At 46.8% G+C, this 10,273-nt stretch overlaps 1 long non-coding RNA gene across 1 annotated transcript; it reads left to right on the forward strand.

The window, feature by feature from the left end:
* Positions 1 to 2,289: 2,289 nt before the first annotated feature.
* On the forward strand, positions 2,290 to 6,130 carry LOC311585946. The gene is made up of 3 exons (XR_014775396.1): positions 2,290 to 2,725; positions 3,377 to 5,237; positions 5,719 to 6,130. It is a non-coding gene; the product is annotated as an uncharacterized lncRNA (long non-coding RNA).
* Positions 6,131 to 10,273: the final 4,143 nt, after the last annotated feature.

Raw genomic sequence — 10,273 nt, forward strand, 5'->3', positions numbered from 1 at the left:
AGCAGAGAGGAAGTACCACAAGTGCCAGTCTGTCATGGAATGGGCTGATGCCCCAAGCGTCAATGGCAGCACCAATTATTGGAATAACAGGAGTCTTCATGTGTTACTTGAATGGGTGGGGTACAGATCAGTCCATCTCACAGAGCTAGAGAGATGGCTCAGTGGCTAAGAGCACTTGCTGCTCTTGCAGAGGGTCCAGGTTCGGTTCCCAGTACCCACGTGGTGTCCCACAAACATATGAAACTCTACTTCTAGGAAATATGGCACGCTATCCTGACCCCGTGGGCACGGTACTCACTCTGAACACAAACATACATGCAGGCAAACACTCATACCCATAAAACAAAATGAGATGAATCTATAAATCGGTCCCTCTAATTTGGAAAACAGTTTGATATTATTTCATAAGGTGGGACACACAGATTCTCTGACCCACCCACCATGTTACTTTAAGGATCTATCTTGAAGCTGTGTGTTCATGACCACTTCAGTAAAGATTCAAGGAGGCTGAGGCAGGTGGGTTTCTGTGAGCTCAAGGCCAGACTAATCTACACAGAGAACTCCAGATCCACATAGTAAAATTCTTTTTTAAAAAAAATTTTAATGGAAACAAGTTCATGTAAGATAACATTATTTTATGTGTACTTTCCATTTAGACCATGACTTTGGCTCGCTTTTCCTCACGTTTCCTTCTGTGACAGCTAGGGGCTGCTCACAAGAGCATGGAGTGTATCTTATTTCATCTAGATGAGGGACAAGGTCAGAGATGGAGACGTGGGCAATGTGCACAGCAGCCTGTGGAGAGTTGAAATGTGACATCAGACCCAGTTAGATGAATCTAGTGGGACCCACAGCCAGAAAGCTCAAGGCCTGTCTTGGGTCTTTTCTTCCTGAGGATCAGATTACCGTTCCTGGTGGGTGTGGAATTACTGTTAAAGAAACAAAGTATGAGCACAGGTGCAGGGAAAAAGCAAAGAACAGACAAATAAAGATGAGGTAGCTTCCATGCCTGCATTCCAGGTGACAGGTAATCATGCTAACACAAAACCAACAACGTCAAAAAACAAAACCAACAATGTAAAAATAAAAAACAAAAACAAACAAACAAACAAAACCCCAAAACTCAGCAATGTCAAGATGGACTTGGAGCTAATTAAAGGGCCTTCTTCTTCTTCTTCTTCTTCTTCTTCTTCTTCTTCTTCTTCTTCTTCCTCCTCCTCCTCCTCCTCCTCCTCCTCTTCTTTTTCTTCTTCTTCCTCCTCCTCTTTCTTCTTTTCCTCCTTCTCTTCCTCTTTTTTCTCCTTCTCCACTTTTCCTCCTTCTCCCCCTCTCCCCTTTTCCCTCCTTTCCCCCCCTCTCCCCCTCTTCCTTCTTTATTTTTACTTTTTTTTTTTCCATTTTGAGGTAGTCTCACATAGCCCAAACTACATGTGATCGCAGATCTATATAGGCCCACAGATGTGAAATTCCTTTCCCTAAACATGGCCATGGGACGCACCAGAAAAGAAAAGAGAAAGAAACAGTGGTTTCAAGTACTTCAGGACTTGGAGCTCCTGTACCTGTTTGATAGGCTGCATGTAGGAACTCAACTCTATAAACTGTGAAAAACACAGAGTAAGTAGGTGCCTGTGTTTGACAAATATTGACTACCCATCAGTTGTTGGATGGACCATGCAATGTGTAGCAAATGTTTTGGTTTAACATTTCTGAGATGAGGTCCCCACTATGTTATCCAGGATGAACTTTAAGAAATCCTCCTGCCGGGAGCCCCCCCCCCCCCCCCCCCGTGTGGTGGCACACACCTTTAATCCCAGCTCTTGGGAGGCAGAGGCAGGAGGATGGCTGTGAGTTTGAGGCCAGGTATACAAAGTGAGTCCAGGATGGCCAAGGCTACACAGTGAAACCCTGTCTCAAAAAACAAACAAACAAACAAAATATATGTATATATACACAAAAAAAGAAATCCTCCTGCCTCGACCTCTTGCTTAAAGGGACTGTAGGCGCGTGCCACCGTGCCTAGCACTGTTCATCTTAATAGCGATTAAGATGCGCAAGTGTCAGTGTATAGGCCTGAAATGGCTTTGCAGTCCGTCGACCTGATACAAGAAACACCTGCCTTCACCAAAAGGGAGTGTTCCCTTTAAGAAGTGCTCGGCTAGGAAGCAGCTTTGAAATTACCGGAGGCAAAGGTTCAGCGTGCATCACTAGGTTCTGTTAATATATTATTTATTTACTTATATTTTTTGAGATTCCTTTTTTATGTCTCAGAAAAGAAAGGAAAAGCCAGGAAGGTGGGCGGCTAGCAAGAGGCTGGAGAGGAGAACAGCCTTTTGCCACCTAGCGAAAAATAGTTATTGAAAAAGCAACACGGTTGAGAAGACATGGCGCTACCACTGAAGAAGAAAAGAAATACTGGGTGCCAGGGGGAAGAGGGAGGTTGGGAGCGCCTTCGTCCTGGAGAATGCCGCTTTTACTTCAAAGTTAAGGGTTTTGTTTTTGTTTTTCAAACAAATCTTTACTGTTCCCACTAAGTGTTCGAAGACTCAGCTGAGAACGCGCATGACGCGTCACGGATGCATTCGGGTGTCTGAGAGAGGCATCCATCACCCCCAGTAGCCGTTTCTTACTTGAGGAATGAGTCTTTGAGGGAAGGGTCTGTGTTCTAGGCAGGCTTTCTCTTGAGAGTCTGGGACAATATATAACAACTCCATAACAACGCGAGGGGGTAAGTTGGATATTAGTAATTGCGCAAAGTGAGTGATGACTCTGTGCGGACGGCAACCAGCAGCACAGGTAAAGGGGCGCGGGAACCCGTAGCCCTGCTCGGAGGAATGAATTAAAGCCACAGAGGCCAGGGTGACACCGGTGATCCTTTCATTTGAAAACAGTGAGAAAGGTAGAGATCCAAAGGGCAAGAGGCCTTTGGGAGGATTAGTGGTTTGTGAGAATGCATCGTTATACGGGGCTGTAACTGCTCACTGTGGCGGACAGGGACAGCGCTCTGTACGCAGGGCAGCACCCGTAGGCCTTTGGGATAGACTTCTTTAATATGGAAGCACTATCTGAACTTCATCCCCTCTGTACTTACAGGGGGCCCACTCTAGAACATCTGGCCGTTCAATTTGGGAGCAATTTTCATTTCATTGCCCAACGAGCACCTGCGTGTTATTCGTTTGGGGAGGGGGATTGAACCCAGGGCCTTGGGCTCCACAGGCGAGCTCTTTACCACTGAGCTCCACTCCCAGAACACAAATAGTAATTTTTAAAAGAAGAAAAGTCAACTTTTTTCGTGCTGGTGAATCTTATTGAGAATCATGTCATATGGGAACAAAATAACAAAACAAAAATTATTTAAGCAGAATTTAATTTCTTATAGTGGAAAAGATGAGGAAGTCATGCTGTCAGTTCCTGAACAATTCACAAGGAAGCTTCCTCCTCAGAACCACGAAGGAGGAGAGAAAACGAGTTGCAGGATATTTGATCCAGCTGTGACCAGGACTCCGCCGAATTGTAAAAGCCTGTTTCTTGTTTGCCCAGCCCTAACACACACTTTTAATGCGAGATCTTTCTGTTTATTGTAAATAGGTTGCTGTGGTGTGGCTCAGCCTTGACACACATCTTTAGTCCAAGAGCTTCCTGTACACAGGATTTCATAAGGTTAACCCTAGGTCAAGGGGTGGAGCAAGAAGCCAGCTGACAGATTAAAGAGCAGGAGAGACTCTAAGTTGAACGGTATTTAAGACAGTGTGGAGAAGTAGAGCTTTTGGCTTTTTGTTCCTGGGCTGCTAGGTGAGCCAGCAAACTGTTGGCCTTGGGCTTTTGACTTTTTGACTTTGGGCTTTTGGGTTTTGGCTTTTTCCTTTGGGATGTGAGCTGAGTAGGAAGGTCAGCTGGCTGCTTTCTCTGCCTCTCTGAGCTAGCAGGTTTTCACCCCCAGCATCTGCCTCCTGAGTAAAAATCAAACGTTTGGGATTTACTTTCTTTATTAGCAACAAAAATGCATCAGGATGAGGGTGTGATGTGGCACGTAACACGTGTAAACAAAAATCACACGTAACTCACCAACTTCATTATAGTTCTATATTAGTTACTTTTTATTGTTATTTCCGTGATAAGACACCGTGACCAAGGCAACTTTAGAAAAGGAAGAGTTTATTGGCCTCTCGTTTCATCACACTGAGGAACACAGCAGCAGGCAGGCAAGCATGGCACTGGAGCGATGGGCGTGGCTGGGCCTTTGGAACCTGCCACACAGCTCCTCCAACAAGGCCACACCTCCTAGTCCTTACCAAACAGTTCCACCAACTGGGACTAAGCACTGAAATATATGAGCCAATGGGGGCCGTTTTCAATCAAGACACCAAATGTTTATTGGTAAGAAGCACCCGGTAGGTCCCGCCCATGATCCAAGGGAAGGAATCTTACAGGGTGAGGCTAGTCAGTGCCATTCTAGGAGTTAGTCTGCTGCAGCGATGACCAAGCAGGCTTTAGGGGTAACAGATACTAAGACCCCGGTCTCCAGGCACACATCCCGAATCAGTTTGCCATTTCACAGGACACAGTAGTTAGAAATGTAGGAAGTAAGCCATAGCGTTGGTTATTGACAAACTTGGAGGCTTAATGGTTTGGGCCTGGCCACAACCACCTTAGTCAGGTAAACGACTCCAGTTACCAAGCTGGATGTGGGAAGGCCAGGACGGCGAGCAGCAATCACTTCAGGGAAGGTAAAAGTCTCAGAGGACATCCTCATGTACTTCCTGCCTATGTCTCTCCCACTTAGGTGTGATCAAGCACATCCAAGCAGAAACCTTATTTACATGTGGCTTGTTACCTTCTGTTGGGAACTGTTAGGCTTGGGCCCCCTGGGGCCATGCCCTGGCTGGTACGCAATTGTTATTCTGTCCTGGCAGCTTCCTGTTGTGAGCATTGTGCCTCGCTGAGCTGACCACAAGTTCCTGTTTTGCACTCTGGTTACCTTGGTTACATGGTTCCTCTTGTCCTGGGGACTTCCCATCTACTTCGTCTTGTATTTTTCCACCTGCCTCTGTACTGTATAAAAGGTCTTGGCCCCTCCCCATTAAACGGCATTCTCTTAGAACAGACGACCTGCTGTCTTGAGTGTTCTTCAACCCGTAGTTCCTCGCCCGATAGGTCGTGGTAATTGCAGCGCAGGCACTGCAACCTTCTGAGGACAACGCCCCAACATTCCATGGAGTTATCTGTCCTTGGGCTTACAGGTTAGAGGCATTTCTGTTTTATAGATCTCTTAAGCACAGTAATCGAAACTTAAGATTTAACTTTAGCTCCGACACCTGCTTTAATGTCAAAGAAAGAAAAATCTTAGATTGAGTGTAGACCCGCTAAAAGCCTGGAGGAGGAGCTTGTCACACGCCATTCAAACAAGGCCGGTGTTAGCACAGGCAACAAAACCTTACCTCACTGCCCCCTCCACAACCTGGCTTGTGAAAGGACCATTTTACCAGATGCTGTTTTCTGACATGGACTCTACTCCCCTGTCGGCTATGAAGAACAAGGAAATACCAATGTGAGGCAGGGAAAGATCATCCAAGTTGCAATGGGGTGAGAACCTTTTCAACTCAGGAATACAGAAACAACTGGGCATACCTAACTTGAAGCCGTCTCACTGGGGAAATGACGTGCCTCAAATACCTAATAATCGTATGGAAATGAGCACAGATTTATATCTTGTTGTTCCAGGAAAGGTAATGAAAAGAATTGAAACATCTAAGACCCCCCTCAGCACCGCCCATTACTGGGCCGATGGAGGGACCAGAATTCCTCACATCATCAGGGATGCTGAGGAAGAAACAAGCCTTGGGCACGTGGCTAACCAGACACTAACGCTGAACCCAAGAAGGAAAACTCTGGAAGTCTTCGAAACAGCCACGTGTCAACAAGAATATCAATTGCTGGCATTTCTACCCATTATTTTATTGTCCTACACTATGTGATATATAGACTGAGCTCCTCTGATTTGTGCTTTAAAAAGTTGTATTAGTTACTTTTTTGTTGCTGTGATAAAGAAGCATGAGCAAGGGAACTTAAGGAAGAAAGAGTCCATTTTGGCTTGTGGTTCCAGAGGAACGAGAGCCCATCATAGTGAGGAAGCATGGTGGCAAGCAGCAGGCACAGTGGCTGGAGCTGGAACCTGAGAGCTCGCAACCTCAACTGCAAACATGAGGAGGAGTGGGAGAGAAGGGGGGAGGGGGAGGGAGGGGAGGGGGACGGAGGGGGAAGGGAGAGGGAGAAAGAAGAGGATGGAGGGGAAGGAGAGGGGGGAGGAAAGGAGAGGGGGAGGGGAAAAGGAGAGGGAGGGAAGGAGAGAGAGGGGGAGAGAGGAGGAGGGAGGGAAAGAGGGGGACCACATTTTCATTCAAACCACCACAGGCCCTGACCGTGGTTTAGGGTAGCCGGCCGGGACTCTGCCTAGCGACACGTGATCTGATAAGTAAAGCTGACTACGCTTTTGCTTAGGTGTGCCCTTCGACTTATGCAAGCAGTAGTCCATCAACTTTTTAACAATCTTTTCAAAGATTTACTTTTATTTTACGTGCGTGGATGTTTTGCCTGCGTGTGTTATCTGTGTACCACGTGTGTGCAGTGCCTGCAGAGGCCAGAAGAGGGTCTCGGATCCTCTAGAGCCGTTTGTGAACTGCCATGACGGTGCTGGGAACTAAATCTAGGCCTCTGGCAAGAGCGACAAGTGCTTTAACCGCAGAGCCGTCCCTCCGGCCCCTCCGGCCGCGTTTTCGGAAGAAAACACTTCTGTTCGCGATTCTGTCTGGCAAAAATAACCCGCTTTACCAGAAAGAGATGAGTTCCTGATTCTCACAGGAACTAACATATGCAAATAACGAGAATCCCAGCTTCATTTATGCCCTGTAAGGTGACATAAGGAGAGAGAAGACAAAATAACAGGCGCAAACGCCACAGGAAACGCTGACAACTCACACCTGGAGTTACATCCATTGCTCCTGCCAATTAGTGAAGTGCTAAACACCTACTTATAAGAGAAAGTAGACGGATGAGACTGGGTAATTAATGACTTCTTTGACATTAATGCTGATAATTGTGCTGTCGCCGCAGATAGTGGCATCTGGTGGTGTCTATCAACCACTGCATACTTGATTGAAAAATCCCTAGAACAGGAGGGCTTGCCCGGGGATTTTTATATAACATTGCTCCATATAAAAATGTTTTTTCATTAGTGTTGGCCTTGGGTTAAAAGTCTCCAAGGAAACGTCAGTGTTTGCATGAATAATGCTCATGTTGTGTAAATAGAGGTTCTCCAAATGTTAAGCAAATTGCTGTATTTTAATATTTGCCTTGTGCTTGTACCAGGAAGAATAAATGAGAATAAATGAGCTTTCCTGTGGCACGGGAAACATTCTTGAAATAAGATTCAAATGCGGCCTCCTGGTTTTATGGGAACAACGTGATCCCACTATGCCTGTGTGGCTGCGTATTTACTAATGCGCTGATTTGCGTATTTCTAGAAGCCAGGGTGGACTCCAGCTCTGTGCTGTGCTCGGTCCAGGTGGTTTAGCTAAGAGATCAGGCATGTTTGTGATAACCCTTGACTGTGCACTGCTCATGACACTGCTCCAAAACGTGGTTTTACTTTCCCTGGTGCTAATTTAGATTACACTGAGCCCAGGGTCGGACTAACTGAAACCCACACTGCTCAGCTTCCTTTAAGCAGGTTCTGCAAGGGTGATTTTCTTCGGAAATGGAGCCTCTGAGCAGGCAGTTGCCCCACCCCCCAACCCTTGCATGACGATTGAATACAAGTCGGGACTAAGAACCCAAAGAAACGACAAGCCTGTGGCCTCCGCTGGTTGGCAGGCCTGTCTTTAAAAAGAAATATTGTATTTAATATTTATACATGCATATAATGCATTTGTGTCAAATTCATCCACATTTCTTCCCCTCCAGTTCTCCTCCCCACCCCCACTATGTTTTCTCCTCAATCTCATTTTTACCTCTCTCTGTGTGCCTCTGTCTGTCTGTCTCTGTCTCTCCCTCTCTGTCTGTCTGTCCTTCTGTCTGTCTGTCTGTCTGTCTGTCTGTCTCTCTCTCTCTCTCTCTCTCTCTCTCTCCCTGTCTGTCTCTGTCTCTCTCCCTCTCTGTCTGTCCTTCTGTCTGTCTGTCTGTCTGTCTGTCTGTCTGTCTGTCTCTCTCTCTCTCTCTCTCTCCCTGTCTGTCTCTGTCTCTCTCCCTCTCTGTCTATCTGTCCCTCTGTCTCTTCCCATCCTCCCTCCTAGAAGCCGTTGTCTTAGTTAGGGTTTCATCGCTGTGAGGAGACACCATGGCCATAGCAAACTCTTTTAAAGGAAAACATTTAAGTGGGGCTGGCTTACAGTTCAGAGGTTTAGTTCGTCATTGGCGCGGTGCTGGAGAAGGAGCTGAGAGCTCTGTATGTGCATCCAGAGGCAGCAGGAAGAGAGAGAGAGAGAGAGAGAGAGAGAGAGAGAGAGAGAGAGAGAGAGGAGAGAGGAGAGAGGCAGGCACTGGGCATGGCTTAAGCTTCTGAGACCTCAAAGTCCACCCCAGTGACGCACTTCCTCCAAAAGGGCCACACCCACTCCAGCAAGGCCACACCTCTTAATAGTATCACTCTGTATGGGCCTCTGGGGTCCATTTTAAAACCACCACAACCACCAATGTCCAGGAATTCCTTAGACAGGATAGGACTTTACAGATCTTCCTTTCACCCATGTTGGGGGTTTGGCTGGCTTGATCTTGTGCCAGTCTTGTGCATGCAGCTGTGGCCACTGTGAGTGCATGTGTGTGCAACTGCGCTGTCACACCTGGCAAGCAGCCTTGCTCTGCAGACTCCTCCCATTCCGTCTGGCTCTCACATTCTTCCCATGATAACCCCTGAGCCTTGGGGAAGAGGGCGTGATAGAGTGGTCCCCTTTAGCCTAAGCACTCTACAGTCTCTCATGCTCTGCATCTTTACTCTTGGTGGGTCTCTCTACTAGTCACCATCTACTGAAAAAAAATAAAAGCGTCTCTGGTAAGGGTTGAGAGATGCGCTCATCTACAAGTGTAAAAATAAGAACTCATTGGGCACTTTGCTACTATGTCTATTTAGCAGATTAGTAGTACTGGCTTCTGCCCTGGGGCAGGCGGCTTCCACAGGTTGGAAGTCTGGGGCGTGGGTTCCGTCTTGCGGAGCAGGCTTTAAACCCCATCAGAAAGCAGTTGGTTACCTCCATAATGTTGGCGCCATTATTGAACCTCTGAGTACATCTTGCCAAGCCACTTGCTATTGTAGCTCCCAGGCCTAATAGCTGGATGAGACTGCCGACGGCTCTTCTCACCCTCTAGCACGACACCCCTAGTCTGCAGGGAGGGGGTGTCCAGGTTCATATCAGCTTGATATCGCTGCCCTGTGGCTCAGGCATGCGGTAGCGTCTTATTATCGAGTTCTGGGAGGCCACCAAGAGCAATGGCAACAGCCTGTGATGTTCGGTGGACCTTGTTAGCCAACAAGCGAAAGAGATGACCCATACCCAGCCCTGAGCTTTTTTGTCTGATAGCTTGTGATGTCTAGAGGAAGTGTTGTATTACACACACACACACACACACACACACACTTAAAAAAATTTTAAGGTAGTGTGGTGAAATTATGTTATGCTCAGTTCTCCTAAGGATACTTTGATTGGTAATATAAGTTGAAGACCCTGAAAACAAGGACCCCTGAGGGGTGGGGCTGGAATCCCCTTAGGCTTTACAGCAGGCAGAAACTGCACTACTGGCAGAGAACCTAGACAGGGCTGTCATTTGGTCAACAGCTCCCAGGCCCTGTGGAGAACATGCACCCCAAATGTAGCCAGAGTGGTTTGTTCTAGCAACGTTACCAAGACCAGGCTCCTCATGTGGGGTGCCTTGAATGCCAGGCCTTTGCTATTCTTCAGGTGGCAAACTATTAGAAGACTCCAAAAAAATAATTTCTGAACTAACTTGGTCCTAATATACTCCTGTGGACTCTAGGACAATTTTCTTTCGTAGTATAGTCAAAGGGTGCGAGGAGGCAAGTGAGCATGCGCGGTGCACTCTTGAGGAGAACAATTTATGTGCTATTGTTTGAAATTATCCTTGATTGATTTTAAACTTTCTACATTGATTATCTCCTTATGCCTGCAGCAAGAGGTTCTCTCTCAGCAGTCCACCTAACACAACTCTGATTTTTTTTTCCTTTGGATGAGGTTTAAGTTGTAGTAACACTTGGGGGGAAAAGTTGAAT

This window comes from Acomys minous (genome assembly GCF_964271855.1).
Source record: "Acomys minous genome assembly, chromosome: 16".
In the NCBI taxonomy this organism is placed as follows: Eukaryota; Metazoa; Chordata; class Mammalia; order Rodentia; family Muridae; genus Acomys; species Acomys minous.